Raw genomic sequence first — 26,874 nt, 5'->3', positions numbered from 1 at the left:
AGCATATATAAAATACATCGAAATGGGATTAGAAGAAGATAAAGAAACATATCACAGGCAGAAACGAATGGTAAAAAAGACAGTCACACAAGCAAAAGCAAAATCATGGAAAGAATTTGCAAAAGAAATACAAAAAGTATATTATGTAACAAATAATAGAAACTTACGACATATGAAGGGAGGAAAACGAAAGGAAATAAATGCAGTAAGAGATAATAAACCCTGATTTTAGTTTGGGTATGGAACGCATATTATGAGAAACAATTTTATACCGAAGTAATAAAAGAAAACAATGAAATAAATAAAGGCGAAGAAAACATAGAGCTAGAGCAAATCAATAGAGAAGAAGTAACAGAAAAATAGGCAAGGCACGTGGAGATGATGAAATTAAACCGGAAATGGTAAAATACATTTGAGAAGAAGGAATAAACTGGCTATGGAAAATATATAAAGACGCTTGGGAAAAACAAACAATCCCTAAAGACTGACAGAACAACAGCATGGTGCCAATATACAAAAAAGGAGAACATGTAAACTGCAACAATAACTGAACTGCATCAAACTGAAAATAATAGAGAAGAGACTAAGACAAGAAGTATCAATTCGTCATTTGAGTGCCAAAGAATCGTTCGATTATCGATGAGATAGAATTTCCGCCCACACATTATTGCTCATTCAATATACATGACATGACTTTTCGCACGAAATCAGCACATTTTTATTTTGTATTAGGTATTTCTTATCTTCAGTTTTGTCTACGAATTGGTTGTTTGTAATTTGAATATGTATTATAATTGTCGAGACTGTGTGCTACATTTTATAATTTATCTATAATAAATATCAAAGTGAATATTGTTGTTGCATTAGCTCTGTCTGATAAGTTAGTGAACACAAATAAAGGAACTGGAGGCTGCTGTCCAAGGTATTTGTGAAACTCGTTGGGTTGAAAGGCATGAAGGTCATCTTCAGTTCCAGGGCGAATCAATCATCAAAATATACAACGCTCTTGAAACAATTTCTACGTGGAAGGACAGTAAAATGTCAGCTGATGCATTTTCATTAATGGAAACTATTAGGAGCCCAGAATTTCTCAATTTTAGTAGTTTGTCTTAGTAATGTTTTAGGTACAACTGTATCACTTTGTCGTCTTCTTCAGTCACCAAAATTAGATTTGAAGTAGGCTACTGAGGCCATAGAGGACACTAAATGCATTCTTCAAAATAAAAGATCAAATGCTGAATCTGTTTTTAGCAAACTTTACTATGAAGTAAACAAAATAGCTGAACAATTGTCTTTAAAATACCTAGTTTAAATTGACAGTCCTTAATTTTTTAGTATTTATATTTTAATAACTTTCCTATGGTTTAATAGTTTTGTGCACTTGATTTTACTGTCATAGAGTATGTGGGATTAAATTTTTTTTCTGGTTTAAGTTTAAGAGCCCTTAATGTTGTATCCTTCTTTGCACCCGTAGGGTATTTGGGTTTTAATAATTTCTCATTCGTTTAATATATCGCCTAAAATAATTATTGAGAAAATGGTTCCCTTACATAAGACACAAATCATATCAATAGTAAAGGTGCAAAAATCTAAATCCTACATTAAAATCACCCTCAAGACCCATGAACTCCCCCCCCCCCCGGAAAAAATTTCTGGGGATCAGCCACTGAAATGTGCAAAAATCTAAATCCTGTATCAAAATCACTCTCAAGACCCATGACCCCTCCTGACAAAAATTTCTGGATCCGCCACTGAGTTTATTCGGATTTTTCCACAAGAATCAGAATGAAGTTATGTTTTTTTAAATATTTTCTGTAAACTATAAATTCGATCCTTATATCTTTAATACGTGCAGGTAATAAAAAAAAAATGATTCAATTTTTTTGGGCAGTGTAAAACTTAATACGTAAACACAAGTTGACGGGGTAAACAAGAGTACGATAAAAAAAGAGTAAAATATAATTTAAACACAGAAGAATAAAAGCTACATATTACATACCTACTGAAGTCTCCTTTTTATATATATATATATATATATATAAAAAAATAAACAGAATGATTTACCATCCATTTAGCATAAATTCACGTACAATAATAATTAATATACGACAAACAGATAAAAATTCCAATAATTGGCTAGAATAAACATAGAAATATGGATGTTCTGGATACTATATTTTTGTTATAACATCGTAATACAAGGCTGGCACGTGCCAAATAAAAACTTCATCAAAGACACCATAAACTTGTAACAATATTTACCTAAATATCCAAAAATAGGCGCCGTATTCCTTCTTTATTTAATTTATAACAGTGACAACACTTATTTACGCACTTATCATTTTGTTTACTCTTTCTGTATGGTTCAAAAAAACAACTTGACCAGACTAAAAGAAACAGCAATCTCTCAAATGAATGATTGAATGAGTAATTTACAAATCACGTCTTGACATGAATGAACTTGAATAGAAGCGGCGTTGCCGATTTATCGACAACAACGCCGATATCTATACAGGAAATTCTTCTAATCGGCAGAAACTTTTATGTTTGAATTGAATTTTTGATTAATTTACACCTGCTGTGTGTCCTGGATAATCTATGCTAGGTTTTTGAATCATTTTAATGCATTTAGCAATATTAAATTAGAGTGTAAATGACCGATATCTTAACATTAATAGTTTATTGGATGGATATAAACGATAAAGTTAAATGAATGGGAAGAATATTATACGAAACTGCTGAAAGAGGATAGAGTAGAGTACAGATGGGAAAAGATAAGGGAATTAATAGACAACAGAGACGAAAGACAGGAAATCCCTATAATAACATTATCTGAATTGACGGAAACCTTAAAAGAGGTTAAAAACGGAAAAGCCGCAGGGCCTGGAGACATTCCTATAGAGCTGGTTACATATGGGCCGACTGCACTTTTAGAATTAATAGTAGACCTTTTCAATAAATGTATGTGTGGAGACCAGGAAATTCCCAAAGATTGGAATAAATCTTATATAAGCTCCATATATAAGAGAGGGAATAAAAGAGACTGTTCCAATTATAGAGGTATTAGTGTGACGAGCTCTGTGGGCCGGTTGTACGGCAGAATATTAAAGAAGAGGGTTAAAAGACAGATACAAGATATTGAAGAACAAAGCGGTTTTCGTACCAGGAGATCCTGCCTTGATAATATATTTATCATACGACAAATAGTTGAAAAGCGTGTCGAAAGAAGTAGAGAGACCCATTTGTTATTTATAGACCTTGAGAAAGCATATGATAGTGTCCCGTTAAAAAAATGTTTGAGGTCCTCGAAAGGTCCGGATTGGATTCGACGTATATCCGAGCGATATATAAATTGTACGAAAAATACAGTTAGTTGTATAAAAATTGGACCCAGAACCTCAAATGAATTTAAAGTCACTAAAGGCCTAAAGCAAGGATGCTGTTTGTCACCGACACTCTTATCTAAGTATACATACAAAATATACGTCCAAGAAGCATTGAGGAATTGGAGAAATAAATGTAGATTTATGGGCATCGAAGTGGGACAAGAAACTCTGTATACAGTGTTGTTTGCAGAAGATCAGGTGGTGGTTGCAACCGATGAGGAGGATATAAATTATATGAATCGAAAATTATTTGAGGAATATGCCAAAATGGGGGCTAACTGTAAACATAAGCAAAACAGAATATTTAAAAATTGGAGGAAATACCACAGATCTGAGGCTTGAAAACGCAGTCATAAAAGGCTGCAACCAGTATAAATATCTAGGAAGCATCATATCAGCAGATAGCAGAGTTAAGATAGATGTACAAAACCGAATAACCCAAGGGAAAAAATGCATACGAATACTAAATTCATTACTGTGGTCTAATAAAATAAAGATGCATACCAAACTTCGCGTATACAGAGCAATTGTAGAACCAATTACCACATATGGTGCCGAATGTTGGACGATGACAAAGAATGAACGAGATAAAGTAGACGTTGTGGAAATGGATTATCTTAGAAGGTCATGTCGAGTATCGAGAATGGAAAGAATCAGGAATGAGGAAATACGAAACCGTACAGGAATTAGAGATACTCTTTCAGATAGAATAAACGTAATGGATGTAATTTTTCTTATAATTATTTTTTAGTGAAATGACTTCATGTAGCTGGAAAGAAAACTGAGAAAAACGTCGTCTGTTGCCCAAGCTGAAGTGGAAAGGTAAGTCGAAAATTTATGTGCTATTGAAAACAATGAGGATGATTGTCAAGATATCTTTGGTGCCGATCTGAATCTGACGAGGATTATGTCGAAGAACAGAACTCCAATACCGATACCACTGAAAGGGAAAAAAGTAATAGTGAAGTAGATCATGAACCAGTTAGAAATATTGCAAGTTTACTTGGAAAAGACGAGCATCGTTGGTCTACAGAACAACCCTCAAGGCGTGGTCGTACAGCAGCCAGAAATATGGTTAGCATACTTCAGTCCCATGAAGAAACAGGACACTTCAGTCCCCTAAAGATGCCTGGAACTTACTATTTAATGAAGAAATGTTAGATATAATCGTCCTTTATACAAATGAAGAAATCACTCACAAAAGTGAAAGTATCGTTCGCAGATAAAACAAGTGAAAGCCTTCATTGGGTTACTGTTATTATCTGGAGCATTAGGTGTTTCCGACTCTAACGTTGATGAACTTTGGTCTCTATAATTTGGGAATGGAATATTTCGTGCTACGATGTCGCAGCAAAGGTTTGAATTTCTAGCTATATACCTAAAGTTTGATGATAAAGAAACAAGAGCAATAAAAACCGCGGATAAATTTGCACCCATACGCGAATTATGGAAAATCTTTATAAGCATCTGTATATCATAGTATTGTACATTCCATTTGAGTTTTATAATATCGAAGAACAGCTCGCTCCAGAAGATTCAGGAAGAAATGCCCATTTAAAATGTAAGCTCGATAAATATGGTATAAAGATAATGATAATTGAATGACCCTAAAACATTTTCTAGGGTTAACACTATTGCATATATTGGAAAAGGAAAACACAGGATAATGGGTCAGTGCCAGCTTTTTACGTTCGAAAATTCTCGGAACTAATTCATGAAACCAACCGAAATAAAACAGTAGATAACTGGTTCATCTTAAGCTGGGCATTCACGTTCCGACTTGCGGTCCCACTTAGTAGGACTACTAGTTGGATATTCGTCTCCACTCACGCTCAGACTTGCTATCCAACTTCAGTTCTAGTTTGTTTTCACGAAGGTGTACATCGCTTAAATAAAAAAATGTATCGAGTAAGCACTACGCAAAATATAATTAGGTGGAGGAAAATGGCAGCATTGTGCTTGTTATCCGTATCATTTGAAAAAAATAGAAGAAAAAATGTTGGATGAAGAAATTATTTGTTGATCGTGTGAACTATTGTGACACGAAATTGCTTAATGTCATTGATGAGGATGATTACAAAAACTACATCAGAATGGACAACTTCACTTTTTCGCTGTTGCTGGAAAAAGTTGGTCTACACATTTCCAAAAAAGTATCTTTTTGGACGTTATACGTGAATGTTTTCAATACTGAACAACGCCTTGTAGCAACTTTACGCTTCGACGTTTGGACTTCCACTTCGGAAATCGTTATCAAAATATTACGAAGTTGAAGTCAGAACGTCAAATAAATTTAATTTCTAACTAATATTCAAGCTTATTTCCAATTAAAATAGTTACTTCTAATTTCAGTACAACTATGATTTAATTTTCGTTGTTTGTTGATAATTCTTGTGTAGCCAATCCGGAGTTTTGGAAATTGTACCCGTGTGGGAGGGCCCGAAATAGATCTACAGAAAGGAAAATGATTTGCCCTAACAAAAAGTAGGTAATGATGAAGCATCGTGTATTTTAATAGGGGTAATATTCGTGCAATTGAAAGTTTATGTTCTATTAAATATTTGCGAAGTAGGGATCTATGCGTAAAGTCATTCATAGAAATCTCATACGTAACAGATGCCGAAGGTCAACTGACTGAGGAAATTTTCGATCCGACCTGTGATCAGACTTCCAATTCCAAATTCACCATTCACGCTCCCACTTCGTCGGAAGTCGGACCTTGAAGTCGTCACTCTAGTCTAGTCTAGATGTTCCGACTCGTACCACTAGTTGTCCAACTAATCCAACTAGCCAACTACGGTCCGATTTCAGATCCAACTGCGGAAGTTGAACCACTAGTCGGACTAAAAATCGGAACGTGAACGGCCTTTAGTACCTCTGGCTGATCAAATGAGGCGATTCAAGCTCACTCTCTTACCGAGAGTGAGAAACGTACACCGAGAAAAAAATAAACGAGTAATTCCACCGTGTTTTCTCAGTAAAAAGGAACTAGGTAGTTCATTATTACTTGAATTCATCGAAAATAAAACTATCCTCTCATACACTTCAAAGCCCAAAAAAGTTGTTCTTTTGCTGTTAACATTACATCAAGATGATTCGTTAAATGCTGTTACAGGAAAACCGAACCTATAATTAATCAAAAGGAGTTACAGATAAGTTTGACCAACTATGCCATTCTTATACTGCATCACGAAAATCCAGACGATGGCACTAAGAATTTTTTAACATATTTGATGCAATTGGTATAAATGCAATGGTGCTATTTTCTCTCGCAAATCGCCATTGGAAAGAAAATACATATAATAATAGAAGATCATTTGTGAAATATTTTGGAATGTCTTTAATTGAACCATTAATGGAAAGGGACTTCAAAAACCATCTTTACAGAAATCATTTGTTACAAAGTTAAAGTTAAATTTCTATCTTATCTTAAGAAAAATATAATACTAAAAAACTGTAGTAAATTACGTAATACCAATATTTAAACTAACTTAAACTAACAAGAGAAAAGAAAATTTAGCTAAAATTCGTGGCAGGTACTTAGTCATAAATAATTAATTATATTCTGCAAAAGACTTAAGAAATATGGAAAAAGATGAAAATGAGGATGATGTTCAATCAGAAAAACCTAAAACACACAGTGCACCAGAAACACCAACATTTAATTCTAAAACATTTTTTGAAGACAGCATCTCACAACTTACCTTAGCTACGCCCAAGAATTCATCACAGAAAGAAGAGGCTACCCAACAACAAAACCTTAACCTAATAACTACACTGACTGAAAAACTGACAAAGGAATCAGGGAAAAAAGAGTCTCCGAACTATTCGAAGTACTAAGAGGTGTCTCTCTCTCTCTCTCGTCGTTTCCTCATTGCTGAGGATCGTGATTTCCTACAATGCGGGCTGTCAATTCTCTCCATCTCTTGCGATTTTGGGCTGCTCTCATGGACTCGGAAAACGTCTCTCCAGTGGCTTTCTGTACTTGATCTGACCATCGGATAGGTGAGCGTCCTCTGCCTCTACGTCCTTCTACGTTTCCGCACAGAATTAGTCTTTCTAAGTTGTCATTGTCTCTTCTCGCAATGTGGCCAAAAAACTTTAAAACATTTGCAAGACACTGAGAGGAGAGTCTGGTCTGAATGTTTAGCTCTTCGAGAATCGACTGATTGGATCTGTGCTCCGTCCACGAGACGCGTAGCATTCTTCTCCAGCACCACATTTCGAATGCGTCAATCCTTTTCCTATCCTCTGATTTTATTGTCCATGTTTCGGCACCGTAACTGAAGATTGAAAAAATGAGTGTCCGTACCAGTCTCATTTTGAGTTTTTTGGATAAAGAGCGGTCCTTCCATATTTTTGACAGTCGACTCATCGCGTTCTTGGCCATCCCTATTCTTCTGCGAATTTCCGTATGGGAGGAGGCTGCTCACAAACCTAGACATGGGAATCCGAGTGAACGGTGAATACATCAATAATATCCGCTACGCCGATGACACTGTGTTACTAGCAACCAGCCTAAACGATCTGCAGGCCTTACTAGACCGAGTGCGAACTGTGAGCGTAACATACGGACTGAACCTTAATATTAAGAAAACTAAATTCATGGTTGTCAGCCGTACAAATTTAGATCCCGGAGCACTAATGGCAGGTAGCGAAGAGATCCAGAGAGTCGACAGATTCACTTACCTCGGAACTACCCTCAACGTACAATGGGACTACGCTCAAGAGATTAGATCCAGAATTGAAATGGCACGGTCTACATTTATTAAGTTGAGATCCTTGCTGTGCTGCAGTGATCTCAGTTTGGGAACCAAGATGCGAATAGTGAGGTGCTACGTTCTTCCAGTGTTACTATATGGAGTTGAAGCCTGGACACTGACGCAAGCCACTGAAAAACGAATCGAAGCCTTCGAGATGTGGATATACAGAAGGATACTAAAAATATCTTATGTGGACCATGTCACCAACGTTGAGGTCCTACAGCGCATGACAAAAGAAAAAGAAGTCATCATATAACGGGGGTCCTACGGCGATTGCCGCTTCCCGCATTTCAGCCTCCATCTTTTCCTATCTCTCCAATCTCCCTCTTCTAAGCCTCTAGATTGCATTGTTTTTGTAATTTCTCTTCTCCAGGAATTTGGTGGTCTTCCCCTTTTCCTTCTTTCTGGCGGGACATACATTAAGGCTTTCTTTGACCACCGCTCCTCCTCCATTCTCATCACGTGACCATACCATTGTAATTGCCTTCCTTGTATTCTATCTGAAAGAGTATCTCTAATTCCTGCACGGTTTCGTATTTCCTCATTCCTGATTCTTTCCATTCTCGATACTCGACATGACCTTCTAAGATAATCCATTTCCACAACGTCTACTTTATCTCGTTCATTCTTTGTCATCGTCCAACATTCGGCACCATATGTGGTAATTGGTTCTACAATTGCTCTGTATACGCGAAGTTTGGTATGCATCTTTATTTTATTAGACCACAGTAATGAATTCAGTATTCGGATGCATTTTTTCCCTTGGGTTATTCGGTTTTGTACATCTATCTTAACTCTGCCATCTGCTGATATGATGCTTCCTAGATATTTATACTGGTTGCAGCCTTTTATGACTGCGTTTTCAAGCCTCAGATCTGTGGTATTTCCTCCAATTTTTAAATATTCTGTTTTGCTTATGTTTACAGTAAGCCCCCATTTGGCATATTCCTCAAATAATTTTCGATTCATATAATTTATATCTTCCTCATCGGTTGCAACCACCACCTGATCATCTGCAAACAACAATGTATACAGAGTTTCTTGTCCCACTTCGATGCCCATAAATCTACAGTTATTTCTCCAATTCCTCAATGCTTCTTGGACGTATATTTTAAAGAGTGTCGGTGACAAACAGCATCCTTGCTTTAGGCCTTTAGTGACTTTAAATTCATTTGAGGTTCTGGTTCCAATTTTTACACAACTAACTGCATTTTCGTACAATTTATATATCGCTCGGATATACGTCGAATCCAATCCGGACCTTTTGAGGACCTCAAACATTTTCTTTAACGGGACACTATCATATGCTTTCTCAAGGTCTATAAATACCAAATGGGTCTCTCTACTTCTTTCGACACGCTTTTCAATTATTTGTCGTAGGATAAATATATTATCAAGGCAGGATCTCCCGGTACGAAAGCCGCTTTGTTCTTCAATATCTTGTATCTGTCTTTCAACCCTCTTCTTTAATATTCTGCCGTACAACCGGCCCACAGAGCTCGTCACACTAATACCTCTATAATTGGAACACCTCTTATAAAAAGAAGTGCTTAATTTAATTAAACAACGTAAGCTTAAGTACCTCGGCCACGTGATGCGGAACGAAGAAAAATATCGAATTCTTCAACTTGTTATGCAGGGTAAAGTATTTGGCAGAAGAGGACCGGGACGCCGTCGTATCTCGTGGTTGAAAAATCTCCGACAATGGTTTGGGATGACCTCAGCGGAGCTGTTTCGCAGAGCAGTCAACAAAACCATGATAGCCTTGATGATCGCCAACATCCGGACTGGTTAAGGCACTGAAGAAGAAGGAGGCTACATTGCTTAAGGAAGATCCTAGATACGTGAACTCGTCTACTTTCTCGAATTGATTTAGGGCGCCTGTTGTTTGGAGGATATTCGCGTGGTCCACAATCATGATTTTTGTTTTCTGACTAAGAGGTGTGGAGAAGAACAAAAACAAAGACAGACACGAAGAAGGAAAAAAGCCAAAATGAAGACACAGCTCTACTTCAGGTACCAAAGAAAGAATAATTAATACTCGGCAGCAAAGCAGTAAGTGCTAAAATTTTGTAAGAAACATATTATTTCTTAGGTTTCACTATAAAAAATTTTTAGTTGTTCTTATAGTATGGATTCATACATTAGTGATGTAGGCTACATTCCCGTAATTACTCTTAAACCTAAACACATCGAAGATTTTAGTAAGTTAACCGCGTATTTTTATAAAGGTAAATATAATGAAAATTTTGCACCAAAATATTAGAAGCCTTAATAAAAATCTAGATCATTTACGATTAAATATACAACAGATGACACTTGATTTTGGCTGTATAATATGTCTAACGGAAACTTGGATTATTCCTGGAATATCAAACAGATAATTATAACATTTTATATAATAAAGGAGATACAAATCAAAATGATGGTGTCGTTGTATACATAAAAATGAATTTAAGATTTACGTGGAAGATTGTAAACATTAGTGTATGTAAAATATTAGAGATAACTATATTAGGTAAATATAATCAAAATACAATAATAACATTAATTTACAGACCACCCTCGAAAGATGAAGAGCATTTTTGTATTGGTATAGATAAATATTATTCGGTGATATTAATATTAATATCAAAAACATGGCACCAGAGTCTTCTGAGTATTTAAGTATATTGATAGAACATATTTTTTTATCAATAATAAAAAAAACTATAGTTCAGGGCGATTCTCGTATTTGTATAGACCACATTTGTGTAAAAAGTAAGTTTTGTATCAATCATAATGCTTTATCAGCTGTTCTGGATCTCTCCGTGACTGATCACAAAGCAACATTTGTAAGTTTTTCTTTTGAAAATAATAAAATTGAATGCAAAACTAAGTTTGGGAAAATAATTAATTATGATGATTTAAAAAGAGATCTTAGTTTTTAAAATTGGGATCACTGTTCTGATATAAATAGCCCTAATGATTTCTTAAATAATTTTACCGACACCCTCATTTCATTAATCAATAAAAATACCAAAGAAATAAACAAAAAAAGATGTGAGGTTAAGCGAAATATATGTGGGTGACAGACGGCTCAGTAAAATTGGTTAATAAAAAAATGAACTTTACAGAAAATTTATGAACAACCCAGATGACCTAACATTAAAAAATGAATACACAGTATACAAAAATAAATTAAATAAGCTAATTATTGAGGTAAAAGAAATTATTTTCACACGGAAATTACAAAATATAAAAACAGTTCTAAAGATCTGTGGAATAGTATTAAACAATTGGATAATAATAGCACAAAAAGTGAAATTAATTCCATTTTAAATCAAAATAATAAGGTAATCACTGATAGTCAGAATATTAGCAATATGTTAATGATTATTTTTCTAATGTAGGGGGTACGCTTGCTAAAAATATTAAAATATCCTCTTTTGTTGATCATCCAAAAACTACTTATCAAATAACGTTTTTTTTTTCTAAAACCCGTAACAAAGTAAGTGCTGTAAAAATCATTGAGTATGGTATGCATCAAGGTACTGTTTTAGTTCCTTTACTGTTTTCAATATAGATATAAATGATCTATCAGCAATGAAAATACATGGAAAGATTATTTGTTTTGCTGACGATGCTGTCATATTTTACACTAGTGATTCTTGGAATAAACTTAAAACTTTAGCAGAAACAAAGGTTCTAGAATGGCTAAATAGGAAATTACTGACAGTTGTACTGTACCCGACTTCTTGGAATTAAATCTAAGCTATAATAACGCGTAGATTAAAATAAATAGGAAAAAATACATAAAACATTTAGGCGTTTATATTGATTGTCACTTGAAGTGGGAAGTACATATTGATATGGTGTGTAAAACTCTAAGAATGTTACTATACAGATTTAGATATCTCAGCAATATCCTTAATTTGTCTTACTTAAAGATAGTATACTATTCTTTGATAGAGTCACGTCTTAGATATACCATTTTAGCATGGGATAGTGCATATTATGCTTCTCATTTGAATAAACTTTTTTTTTTAATTTTTTTTAGGTTTTTGAAAATAATGCTAAAAAAATCTCCCTTATATTCATCAGAACTTATTTATCAGCAAGCAGGTATTTTTAATATTAGACAGTTATATTTGTTAACATAATTTTGCTTACATGCAAAAATAAACATGTATTAAAATCAATAGATCATACTGACAGCACTAGAAGAAAAGTTCATGACTATGTCCAAATTACTAGTGCTTATAAATCAATTGGAAAACGCAATTTCACATACTTTATTACTAGAATATTTAACTATTTACCCGAGATAAAACCTACATGAGAAAAATCAACTCATTCAACATGACTAAATCCATTTTTATAAAATTTCTTAAGAACACAGGATCAGACATTTTGGAAGCGATCTTCTTTAATTAAATTCATCATATAGCTAATAGTATACTACACTAGTACAACACTGACCGGCAAAAAAAGTAGCCATCCTATAAATTTTCGAAAATAAAAATTCATTGGAAGTTTTATGCACTGTTTCATATTGTATTCTCAACATCTTTTATTTTTAAAACAAAAAATGGCCATTACTGTTTGATTTCTTAGCATAATTTATTTAATTAGAAAGCTACAAAAGAAAAGAGTCTGATATCGAAACGAAATACAAACAATAAAAATTACAAGTGAACTTAAACAAAATTATCTAATATCGGGTGTTATGCCCTAAAACACAATAACCGTTTGCATACGATTTGGAAGGGAAAGAAAAAAAATTTGAATAAAAACTTAAGGAATACGTTCATACTCTTTACTAAGCATGTTTTGAAGTTCTACAACTTTCTGGCTGGCCTGGTTGATTTATAAACCTACAATGAAGTTCATTCCAAAGATGTTCGATGATATTCAGATCGGGGCTGCAGGCTGGCCGTTCTAGAGTCTTAATTCCAACTTTCCCCAAGTAATACGTCAAGATTCTTTCAGTATGCGGCCGTGCATTATCATGCATAAAGACGAAATTGTCCCCAATAAAAGAACGAAATGAAACTACTGCTTCTGTCAAAACATCCTCTATATACCAGTGAGCATTCAGGGGGTCATTGATGAAAATGAGTTCAATTCGAACTTCAAGTGAGATTCCAGCCCAAAGCATGACACTACCACCGCCAAACTTTCTTCTCTGGGACATACAAGCTTGGGCATATCTTTCATTTCTACGTCTCCAAACCCTCGGCCATCGCCAGACTTCAAACAGAACCACGATTCATCATTAAAGAGATAAATTCAGCTTCAATTCTGTATATCCCAGTGTTGATGTTGTCGAGAAAAAATTAATCGATTCCTACAGTGTCTAGGTTGTAATTGGGGAACAATAGCCTGCCTTCTTGCCACTAACCCTTTTTCATTAAGGCGTCTTCTAAGAACCTCTCGCTTACATTCCCATTTTGAACCTCCTGCAGACGGTTTCTTCAGCAATTGCAGTGGAATGGCGATTTCTTAAAAGTTCCATTATAATAAAACGATCATCTCTTTACGAGGTATCTCTTCTACGACCGGAACCATAAACGTCAAAACTGTCAAAAACAAGCATACAAGATCGCAAAAAATATTTAATTTGAGATGCAATATGAAACAGTGCATAAAACTTCCAATGAATTTTCTGAAATTTATAGGGTGGCCACTTTTTTTGCCGCTCAGTGTATATACTTTGTAATAATATTTTATATTACCAACCTGATGGTACTATAGAAAAAATATTTGAATAGTGTAAATGAGTGTAATCCCTGAGTAAAACCTCTGGTTCATCAGGGAATTTCTTCTTTGTTTATTCGCTAATAACTATTTGTTTGTACAAAATATTCAACTTTAAATTAATTTATAACTCTATTATATTGAACTATTATATTAACATTGTTTTATACTGTATAATGGGAAGTAAATAAACATTATTATTCCAGATTTAGTCATACGGCTCACACTCCCTCTAAAGGGAAAATTCACTCATCCCAGATACCTACGGTATCAAAAGGAGTAAGCTCTGGTGGGACTCTTTCCGTGTTTCGAGCCCTAGGTGACTTGGTACGCTGGAGTATCTCCCAAAAATTTTCGTACACATCTGGATGTTGAGAGTAGTACAGCTTTCTGCAGGGTCTTGTAGAGATGTTATTTCAGACCTAGCTTTTTTATGTTATCTAACAGGTTCTTCGGAATGATTTCCAGTAGAGAGAATAATAGGTATTATCTGGGTACTTTCCATTCTCCACTGTCTTCGTATTTGAATTTCCAGATCCCTGTACTTGGCGATCTTTTCGTTCTCTTTAACACGAAGACTATTGTTGTTGGGTATCGTCACATCAATTAGTGTTGTTTGTCTTTTTAGTTTATTAACTAATATGAGATCTGGTCTATTATGTGCCACTGTTTGGTCTGTGAGTATAGTGCAGTCCCAGTATAGCTTCTATTTGTCATTCTCAAGTATACTTTCAGGAACGTATTGATAATATGGGAGATGGTTTGTTTGGAGAAGTCCCAGTTTGATGGCTATCTCTTGATGAAGGATGTTTCCTACTGAGTCGTGCCATTCCTTATATTCAGTTGCAGCAAATGCTAATATGTTGGATGGTTTCTTGAGCTTGATATCGAGCATCCATATCGGCATTTGTCATTTTGGACCTGAGGGTCTTTGACGAAATATTTCAGGTAATTTTTGGTTGGTATAACCTGATCCGAAATGGCAAGTAATGAACCTTCTGTTTCAGGGAACATCTTTCCTGATGTCAACCAATAGTTCGACGCTATATTGTCGACATGGTCTTGACTGACCTCATTAGATGATCATTTAAAATATTAAACCTATATTTTAATAATGTCATTTATTATTAAAAAAAACATTATGATCTCATCATAATGTTTTTTTTTAATAATAAGAAACACTTTCAGCTATCTATTCCCAAATTTTCATCCTTGATATATTTTTTTGGGTTTTGGCAAAATTTTGTATTCATTTTACTATTGTTTTATATGTGATTCATGCTGGGTCAAATGACCCATTAAAAATCTCCCATATGCTTGTAGTCTATGACAATCATCCAAAATGTGTTTCCAATGGCGACTAGATGCGAAGTTATTTAGGACTAATTATCAGAAAATGATTTTTTTTCCTAAAACTTCTGTTACTTACGTAATGTTTTTATTGATCAATGAAAATTGAATTTTAACACAACACTTATTGAACTACTTAACAAATATTATCGACAACATTGTAGATAAGAACGATGTGGGGTAAATTGGGCAGGATATTTGAACACTATGGAAAAAACATAAACTGATTAGAAGTAGTTTCGAGTTATCATTTCATTCATAATGTTCAAATATGGGAAACCTTGACCCTTTTTATATACAAACATTACGAAAGTTAAAATTTATCTATCAACTTCTCAAAATAAATCAAATGATTCGATGCAAAGCAAATCAATTTTATTGGTGGTTGCTTCCTACGATAGAAAACATGCATTTAAAATTACCTATAATTCAAACAGTATAAAAATTCTCAGTAAAACAGTACGATAGATGAAAAATTTCAACAAAGAACACATAAAAAATTGCATAAAAGAAAAGAAAAACGACATCCGTAAAAAGGCAATAGAAACTCTTAAGATGTCAGAGGAAACGCGTCAGTTACTCTTTTAGCACGTAATCCCACATTTTCATGAATACAAAATGGAAAACTAGTAAAAATTTGAGAAAGTAATAAATGTATTGAAAACTTTCAATGTACGATTGTTGCGTCTTTTGTGAGCAGCAGTAAGTAATTGCAGTATTGTAAGCTGTCAAATATTGTTCTCTTAACCTTCGAGTCGAACAGTACAAATACTGATGGCTGGCCCTTGAGCTTGCTGAATATGGCTTTGGAGCATTCTAAAAGTTTGCGTCCGGTCTCGCACTGCAGCAAGTTCTCTGTACAATTGAACGGCTACCATTCAATTGTTTGGGCTCATACCTTTGACTTGCTCTGTTTTCCAGCTATGTAACAATCTTAACAGACTTCTGATATTTTTCCATCGTTATTAAGAAATACATTTCACTGTAAGGAGGTCAGTATAGCACTTATCTCTGAACAAAATATCTGATTTGAAATTGAAACTCTTTAGAACACTACAATAGTTTATACAGTTCTCAAAACAATCAATTCAACGAAGTTTCGTTGATTAGTAAATAATGAGTTCTCAGAATTTGATGGTTTAATAGGTTTTACTAATTTGATTATTCTCTTTACAGGCTCGGTCTAGCTTCTCAGTACACGTGATAATTCATTTAATTTAGTGAGCATAAAATAAATTAGGTAAGTACAAGAAAATGGAATATAAAAAAAATATTTCCTAAATTTTGTGGGTAGCCCATGTTCTCTGACGCAAAGTGTACCGATATTTAGTTTTTTGGATTCGTCATATCTTGATTAAAACATTAATCTTGATCTTAAGGGTATTTTTTATGAGTTGGTAACAGTGAAACAACTAAATATTAAGTCGGTCAAAACTATTAACTAAATGTTTTGTTGTTACCAATTTAATGACTGAGCTTCTTAACAATATAAAAAACATTTGAATATATTGAGATTTTTGTATTCTGTGCTCTTGAGCTTGATAGCAAAGCACACCAGTATAAATTCAAAAAGTGTGTTAAAAACACTAAAGGATCATTCAAAAAAAAAAAAGTGACTCGTAAGCATTTCTTCATTATAAATGTGTGTTTACTCGGTATTTTTCGTTGTATCCTCCCTGTATTATGACATTTAGCTAGCTAATAAAATAAGTTCGAGGGTTAACATAAATGTTAACTTTTCTTTCTTAACAAAACTAAAATGGTAACTGGCATTATCCATTACTATTACATAATTTTGTGTTATGTTACTAACCATCTGAAAGAAATATTCAAATAAGTCTACAGCCATTTCCTCATGATAATCTTTGGTGGTTCTTGAAACAAATTCTAATAAACCACCATTTACAAAGCCCGTTTCAGATCCAATATGAGTAATTTTTACTCTACGACCTTTTCCAAAATGTAGGTTCAAACCAGAGGAATGACCTTAAACCTGTCGTGAATTGGTAATATGTTTATCAACCCAACATTTTGAAACAGTGTGCCCTTCGTTTAACCAGGTTTCATGTAAATAATAAATTGTTTTTTCTTTTGTTCGGAACCTTTTAATTGTTCTTAGATATTCCCTTCTCCAACAAACAATATAATCTTTGTCAAGAAGTAAAGCTCCTTTGTTATATTTTTCCCACGAAAAACCTTTTTCATTAAGACTAAATTTTATACCACTAAATCTAAATTGACGAATGGTAATAGTACTTCTCGAAAGTGATGTGAAATACTGGGTATCCGACTTATGAATATTATCAAAATGAATCATTTTTATAAATTTTAAATATTAGTAAAAAATAACTAAAATTTAATACTATTTTCCATTTTCGCATTTGTGAGATATGCTGCGCCTATGGTTTATGGAGGATAATGATAAACGTTAGAGGATTCGTGAAATAATTCTCAAGAGGACAAAGCATAACAGATTGAGATCTTAATGAAGCAAGTTTCACAATTATTACTTCAGCAAGTTTCATGAACTTAATTTCGTCATACATGAAACTTATTTTATAATATAAATTCGCGTTACGATTAGAGTTTCGCATATTACTGACACACTACAGCAGTAAAAGACAGTACACACGTGTACAAAAACAGTAAGTCAGTCAGTTCCAATGCATGGCAAATGCTACGCAAAATGTTCATTACATTTCGCTGCCCTTCTACTTTCTTGCATTTCCTCCTTTCTCTGGTTGATAGATCGAGTTTACTTTCACATGGCACTGGATAGTGCCTATTTGGTATAATTCTTGTATTTACAAAACCTTATTATGTATTATAGTAAATATACTAGTGCAGTCAATGATCTTGCCAAAATGTACAATTGTACATATTCAACACAAACAGATCACATGAGACATGAATAATAAACTATAAGTTTTTAGTGGCTGATGCAATAACATCAGACGTCGACAACGATTGACACTGTTTATAGGGAACGGACTTATATCATCTTCCGCGACTGTAGCTATGGTTCTGCAGACCTAAGCCGTTTTTACGATTTAACGATCTAATTTTTTCTTTGGACTTTAGTTTTTCCTCTGGACCTTTCATGTGATTAGTATTTAGTCATAATAAAAAATAACTGTAACAAATACATTCAAAAAACTGAGATGCCACAAAGTAACAGAAGAAAGACTACATAATATGAGACAAAAAAATCTATGACATTGAAACTAACACTCAATAATTGGGATAATACCCTAAGGGCCGGTTCTACAATGTAGGTATAAAATACAGTATAGTTATTCTTGGTTTAACTTATACCTCAAGTTATTCGAAGTATAACTGATTGCGAGTTCTACAATGTTTGAGCGACGACAGTATACATATCGAGAGTAAATAGCCTTGTAGTTCTAATGAATGACAGAGTCCCTAATTTTCCTGACAATTGACAGGGGCATATTATCTACCTAAAATATAATACTGTTATAATTGTTTGGCTTTATTTTGTTAATATCATTTTGTTCTCATTCTTCTATTAAAATTCTAAATTAAAATGGAAAAAAAAGCGTTGCAACAACTTTACCGCAAATGAAATTGATGTGTTGGTGAGTTTAGTGGAGAAATTTAAAGAAATTGTAGGTAAGTAAATTATAAAATTCTGTTTTTGAATATTCAGATTTATTTATTATTACATTCTAGAATGCAATAAAACGGATACCATAACAAACAACGGGCAAGAAGCAGAGTGGAGAAAAATAGAAATGCAATTTAATTCTATTTGTGGGACAGGTAGAACTGCCAAAATGTTAAGAAGCAAATGGGACTCCTTAAAGAAGTCAATAAAAAAGGAATATGCATATTATTATAAACAACAATTATATAAAACAGGTGGTGGACCAAAAAGAGATTTAGTAACAATGCTAGTAATCGCATATTAGCTATAATTGGCGTTGGGGCAACAGGAATAATATCACAGTTTGATTCTGATTTTGATATGCAAAATATGTTACATTATTTTTTATTTTGTAGATACAAATATTAAATGTAGAACTATATGAACATATTTTTTTATAGATACCGAAATTATTGTTCAAGAGGAAAATGTTATTCCTGAGGAAACGCTTGAAATTATCAATATTCAAATTGATAAAGAATTTGATGATTGTGAGATTGATGACTCAAATGTAAATTAAATAGAACTGGTAGGTATTTATTATCACTACTTCTGGTTTGTTTGTAATGTAATGTATTGCATTTACAGGCAAGCTGTAGTTGGAAATCTTGGACCCCACAACAGATTAGGAAGCATTAAAAGCCATGCCCATTGCCTTTGCCCATGAGCAAAGCATTAAAAGTTTTAAATGTTGTTGGTAAGCGATTTTGTTAAAGCATGTAATAAGCATATTTTTTTCTATTTTATTTCTAGATGCAGAGTGTAATGAATTAAGTAAGGAAAACATAGTTCCTGAAGAAAAAGAACCTGTCAACTCTGCTGCTACACCAAAAGGTAATTTTTTTCTATATTTCAAAATCAGTAATATTAAACATGTAATATTTTAGGTTTTGCTAATACTGAAAAGAGGAAAAGGTTCTATAAGAAGGAATCAATTCCTTCAAAAATAAACAGCAGAACTGTGATTTATATGAAGAATTAGCAAAAAAAAGATTGAATATATAGATTTCCAAATAAATTTGCTAAAAGGAGAAGCTGAAAAAAAAGAAAAACTTTCTTGCTGAAAAGCATGCTTTAGAAATCAAGATATTATAGGCTGAACTAGAAAACAATAAGAACATTTGAATTCTTTGATGTAAATAGAATATTAAATTTTTTAAGTACAAAGCTTTGTTTTTTACCTATTTTTTTTAAATAAATTAAATTAAAACTATTTTCATCATGTGTTATAATTTATTTTGAGTTATAAATTAGCAAAATGATTTAAAATGAGAGAAGCCCTCATTCTGTTTTGTTCCCGCATAATGCCTTGGTTTCTATCAAGTGGTAAATGTACTTCTGCTGCTTAAAAATGAAATTCATTTGGTGGCTCTTCTTCGTGTTCTTCTATGGCAATATTGTGTAGAATGGCAGTTGCGACTATTATCGCCTGTGAATGTTCCAATGACACTCGCATACCAATTGAGAGAATAGGAAACCTACGTTTCCACACCCCATACGATCTTTCCACACAATTTCTTGTTCGTATGTGTGATTCATTGAAAAGTGTTTCAGCAGGAGTAATAGGTTGCTCTAAGGGAGTGATTAAAACATTATTGTTAGCATACCCACTGTCCCCTAAAATAACACTCGTTCCAAATTCTCTATTCTCCAACCTTCCTCTTATTCTACTGTTATTAAAAATTACCTGATCATGGGACGAACCAGGCCACCGTGCAACAACATCCATTATCTTTAAATTTGCATCACAGATTGTTTGTACATTCCATGAGAAATATCCCTTCCGATTTCTATATCTTACTGCTTCATTTCCACCTGGAGACATAATACGAACATGGGTGCAGTCAATAGTACCAATAACATGAGGGAATCTAGCAATGGCATAAAAACCTTCTTTTACTTCTAAACGTTCCCTGTCTGTTACTGGAAATTTTATGAATCTTTTTCATGCCTCAGTGACCTGGGTAACAATAACACATGCAGAGGTTTTGCTTACTCCAGCAAAGTCTCCACATGTGAGTAAAAAGTTACCTGTAGCATAAAAACGCAAGGTAAGAAGCAATTTTGTTTCTGGTCTAATAGCTTGATTGCGATCTGTTAACGATTTAATGTTATTTTCAATCAAATTTGGAAGCGTTTGAAAAATTCTAATTCGTCAAATTCCACAAAGTAATTTGGCCTAAAAAATATTTTTTTTATTCAAACCTTTCCAACTCTCATTTCTTTCCTTGAAACTTACCGAACTTTGAACAATTTCGGTTGTCCATATACTACTGCTTCCCTTTCATCCTCATCGGAATCAAAAACATTTAAATCTGCTGGATTCATTTCGAAAATATTATTTCAAATTAAAAATTAATTAAAAGCAACGAATAATAAAAATAATATCACCTATAACCTTATTCGCTCATCAATCTGTCAAGGAATATGACATACACTGCCGACCAATAGAAAGCGAGAATAACTTTATCTTTAGTATATTCGCCCGAGCTGACATGGATAAGTTATCTGTTAGCTTATACTGAGAACAAACTTATTCTAAACTTGTAGAACACAATTTTTTGTTATTATACTACGTATAGCTATTAAAGTATATACTAGGTATATACTTTAATTGTAGAACCGGCCCTAAGAAGTAAATTTTAAAATAAACTGCACTGCTTGAAGTGAATTATACCTTTTTTTTAAAATGATGTATGGTTGATTACTTAGTTTAAATACCAGTCCCTTCCCATATCAGTTGGCCCACCTATGGAATTTGTAGTTTAACTCGATTACCATAAACAAATTATACTCTGCATGTTTTTATAAGTTCCCATATTAATTAATATGGCATTTTTATTATTTATTAAAAACATTCTCCTCTTTTACCGATTATGGAACACCGTTTAACATCAGCGGAAGATTTTGTCTTTAAGAAAACATCCTGCCAGGTCCTTCAACAAATTAAAGGAAAAGTTGCAAGAAATATGGGATTCGCTTACATTAGAATTTTATCAGAACTTGGTAAAAACTATGCCTCGAAGAATTGTGGATATCATTAAAAATAAAGGGGATGTAACTCCGTGGTAAACTTTTACATTTTTTTTGTTAATTACATAATCTATGCGTTTTTTTTTAAATATATTATTATTCTGTTTAACCAATAGTTTTCATTACGTTATAAAATATTTTCTATAATTAGGAAATTCAAAAATGTTTGATGCATTAAAACTTCTAAAATTTACGCTGCGCTTTTATTTTTGTTCTCTAAAATTTAATTTTCTTATCAATCTAACGTCGGACCAACTGATATGGGAAGGGGCTCGTATAACATTCAATTGTATTATCAATTCAATATGCATGTATACATAATTGTGATTGATAAACAATATTCGCTAAATTGTACCAATAATTTTCTAGACATGCAGATAATTTATTCGACCTATAAAAGTTATTCTCACTATATATGATATTCAGAAGTAAATCAATTAAAATGTCACAATAACACACTGCGCGTCAGAGAAAACGAGCCACTCACAAAATTGAGGAAATTTTATATTTTTTATATATTTCTTCATTTTCTTTTAACTTGTTTTATGTAAATTAAATTAAATTAATTATCACGTATATGGAGAAGCTGGAACGAGCCTGTAAAGAATTCGCAAAACCTGTTACCACAAAATTCTCAGAACTCATTATTTACAAATCAATGAAGTTTCGCAGAATTAATTGTTTGGAGAACTGTATGAACTATTGTAGTGTTCTAAAGAGTTCTAAAGATATCTTCAGTGTTACACTGACCTCCTTGCAGCGAAGTGTATTTGTTAATAACGATGGAAAAATGTCAAAAGTTTGTTACGATTGTTACATTACTAGAAAACCCAGCAAGTTAAAGAGATGTTGCTAGACAATTGAATATTAGTCGTTGCAGTCCTGCAACTGTGCAGAACTTACTATCGATTTCTTAAGACCGAATCTCATCAACGGCTTATTTAGGAGTTGCTTTAAACACGGATGGAACAGAAGAACCAGAAATCCAAAGAAGAATAGTAAAGGGAAACAAAGCTTATTTTTCACTCGATCATGTGTTTCGCTCCAAAAACACACACTGGAGATCAAAAATCAGGGTCTACAAAACTATTATCAGACCAATAGTATGTTATGCATGCGAGACATGGGTGATGACAGAAGAGACAAAAAGAAAACTGGAAGTCTTCGAAAGAAAAGTCCTAAGAAAGATATTTGGACCTATTAACGAAAACGGAATATGGAGATCCAGGTATAACCATGAACTCTACCAACTGTTCAAAGAGACACCGATCTCAGAATTCGTTAAACTTCAGAGACTTCGCTGGGCGGGTCATGTAGTAAGAATGGAGACAGAAAGATTGCCGAAAATAGCCCTAGATAGTAAAATGCAGGGCGCAAAACCAAAATGAATGCCAAGGAAAAGATGGGAGGATGAAGTGGCAGCGGACGCGCAAAATTTGCTAGACGTGAGAACCTGGAGAAGATCGGCGAGGAACCGACAAGGTTGGAGGCATAGTTTGGAGGAGGTCAAGGCCCGATTTAGGCTGTAGCGCCATTGGAGAGAGAGAGAGTATACATTGTAAACATTGATAATCTTATTGGGCAGCAGCCCGTTGAAAATAAATAAATAAAAAAATTAAATAAATAATCATTTTTTTATCAATTCTGGTAAAAAGTCGAACGCGATTAATGTGTTAAGAACAACAATACAGTTTGGAACAGATCTGCTCACATCAAACAAGTAGACTTAACAGGATAGAAAAAACAATTATATATCAAACAGGGGGTGTTGCAGTTCCAACAACAAACAGCAAATAAAACAAATTGCACACTAGCAACATGCCCTATTTAGAGATCAAACACCATCAAAACAAAAAATCAGCCAACCAAAAATTACTGATGGCCAAGGTTCAACGAAGGTATTTTTATGGTCTGCAGAATTCTCTTGGGTTTATTGGCTGTATTCAAGATTTAATTGGCTGTATTATTGGAGAATTTATTGACTTTATTGGAGGACCTAACCTAACTTAACCTAATTGGGAGGCCACACAAATATATGGAATAACATGCTCTGGAGGAGATAACTGCAACTGTCAGGAGGGCCTAACCATCTAATTGGGAGGCCACAAAATCACCCATCGATGTCATAAGTATCGCCAAATTTATCTATTGTAAAGCATTAACACAGTTTATTCTTTCTTATTTTTAATAAATATGATTAGTTAAGTAATTGTTTTATTTGCTATCAGCTAAGGGTTCATGGTTTAATTCCTAGTTTAAGACAAGACGAATTCACACTAGAGATACTGAGCTAGGCGAAGCATAGACGATAAGCTCCCATGGTTGATTGACTTATTATTTTTATAATAGGATTTCAATTCTCTTTGGTAGTCTTATCGTTACACATTGGCAATAGCCTTGGGCTGTACCGCCATTAGAAAGCATATTCAAAATGTTATAAAACTGTAAAAAAAATATCAACATATTTCTATTTAATTACACTGTATTTACAATGTTAAAATATAAACATCCTAAATTGCTGATCACTTTAATTAACATTTCATTATATAATTAATGCATTTGCTAAACAAACATTATCTATTCATAAACACACCCAAATATTCAAATTTTGTTATTTTTTTAATACTATTATTCCTAATCTCTTAAATTATTTTTATATGTGAAAGTATTTTTGAATTAACATACAATTATGAAAAGACATTTATTTAGGATATTTTTGTAATAACCTTCATATTTATCATAGAATTATATACTTGAAATTTTAACAAATATGGGGCCATTCAATGATTTATAATTTAATACTAGCAATCTTGAAACTACTATTGCCTCGGAACAGGACGGATAGGAAATATAAACGACACTCGCAACGAAATATGGACATTTGCATAGGAACGTGGAATGTGTTAAATTGGCACAGACCTGGGATAGCGATGAGAGCCATTAGACAACTACAAACATATAACATGGATATAACAGCAATACAGGAAATAAGATGGACAGCAACAGGAATTCTGGAAATGGAAGATACTATAGTCTTTTGGTCGGGTAGTGAGAACAGACATGAATACGGATGTGGCATTGTCATTGCAAAAAGACTAAAATCAGCAGTGATAGATTTCAAGCCAATAAACGAACGAATCTGCTATATTAGACTCAAGGGTAAGTGGTTAAATCTCACAATATTCTCAATATATGTCCCAACAGAAGATGCCGAAGAAGATAGGAAGGATGAATTTTATGAACTATTAGACCAACAGTATAAAGCTGCTCCAAAACACGACGTCAAAATAGTGATGGAAGATTGCAACGCTAAACTAGGTAAGGAAGATTATTTAAGAGAAGTGAGAGTGAAGAAGAATTGGTAAGCATAGCTTGCACGACACAACAAATGATAATGGACACCGGCTAACACAATTAGCAATATCTAATAACATGATCGTTAAATCCTAGAAATTCTGGAGATAAAATTGAAAAAAAGATTGAAAATGCTACAAGACCCCACAGATGAGAACAAAGCAGATTTTAACAGAACAAAAGCACAAACAAGGCGACTACTCAGAACTAAAAAGAGGAGCTACCTAGAACAGCAAATCCGGGAAATGGACAGATTCAACCGCGATGTGCACCAAATTTTCATAGATTTCCAGCAAGCATATGATTCCATAAAAAGAAGCAAATTGTGGATAGCAATGTTAGAAATGGGAATACCAAGAAAATTAGTTGAATTAACCCAAATGTGCGTTAGACTCATATGCGCAAGTAAAGATAGGAAGCAGAACATTGATGCCATTTGGTATAAATTCAGGACTTAAGCAGGGGGACCACTTGTCACTGTTGCTGTTCAATTTTGCTTTAGAATATGCAATAAGTAAAATATCATCTGAGCTGACAGGAGGATTTGCTGATCAAGGATCAAAACTGTTGCTGGCCTTTGCTGATATTATAGATGCAGCCACGTATTCTACAAGAGACGTGAGAGAGGTGTATTCACAGCTCGAGGAGGAAACAGGTAGTCTGGTTCTCCAAATAAATGAAGAAAAGACAAAATACATGGTAGTAACCAAAAATCCTAGACCAAGAGTTCGGCAGAACATCAGTATTAATGATCACAACTTCGAAGTAGTAAAGGACTTTAAATACCTGAGGCGATAATCATAGCGAACAACCACATAGAAAAAGAGGTATCAGCAAGGATAGCTGCGGGAAATAGAGCATTATACTCCCTTTCAACATTATTAAGATCGAAGCTGCTAAAAAGAAAATCTAAATTAACACTGTACAAGTTGATTATTCGCCCAATTATTACCTATGGCAGTAAAACATGGACTCTCAACCAACGGGAAATTAATAAGCTTCTAGTATTTGAAAGAAAGGTTCTCAGAATAATATTTGGCCCTCAAAGAGATGAATTCACATGGGATTGGAGAAGACGCTGCAATGCTGGATTGGTGACTGTATGGAACTGAAAACATAGTTAGACATATCAAGGCAAACTGAATAAGATGGGTAGGTCACGTGGTACGATCAGAGGATGACAGAGTGTTAAAGACAGTGTTTTTTGAAAGACCAGATGGTAGAAGATCAGTAGACCGACCGAGAACAAGATGGAAGGATGATGTTGAAGCATCATTATTAGAATCTAGAATTATTTATCTAGAATCCCCTACAACAATGGGAAATAGAAGCGCAAGATTGTAGAGGATGGAAGGCGATAGTGGATGCAGTGAAGATTGATCCCGAGTTGTAAAGCCAGTGAAGAAGAAGAAGAATCTTGAAACTAAATAATTGAACATAAAAAATTCTATAAACTCACATAAAAAGATCCTTCCAAAGTTTTATCAATGATTTTAATTTTCATTACATGTAACGGGTGTTTTTTTTAGAGGTATAGAAATAGAAGTTGGCAACACGTTTTTAACGGGCGGCCATTTTGACA

At 33.8% G+C, this 26,874-nt stretch overlaps 1 protein-coding gene across 2 annotated transcripts in view; it reads right to left on the bottom strand.

Moving 5' to 3' along the window:
* Socs36E (Suppressor of cytokine signaling at 36E) overlaps nucleotides 1-26,874 on the bottom strand; it is a 76,372-nt gene that overhangs the window by 46,345 nt on the left and 3,153 nt on the right. The window contains exon 1 of one of the 2 annotated variants that reach the window (XM_072543558.1): nucleotides 2,263-2,420. The exons of the other annotated variant lie outside the window; for it this stretch is intronic. The gene's annotated coding sequence lies outside the window, so the exon portion shown is untranslated. Of the gene's footprint in view, nucleotides 1-2,262; nucleotides 2,421-26,874 lie in introns of those variants that run through there. 2 annotated transcript variants of the gene reach the window in all.

Source organism: Diabrotica undecimpunctata, chromosome 1 (assembly GCF_040954645.1).
Source record: "Diabrotica undecimpunctata isolate CICGRU chromosome 1, icDiaUnde3, whole genome shotgun sequence".
In the NCBI taxonomy this organism is placed as follows: domain Eukaryota; kingdom Metazoa; phylum Arthropoda; class Insecta; order Coleoptera; family Chrysomelidae; genus Diabrotica; species Diabrotica undecimpunctata.
This window is presented reverse-complemented; position numbering and strand designations above follow the sequence as displayed.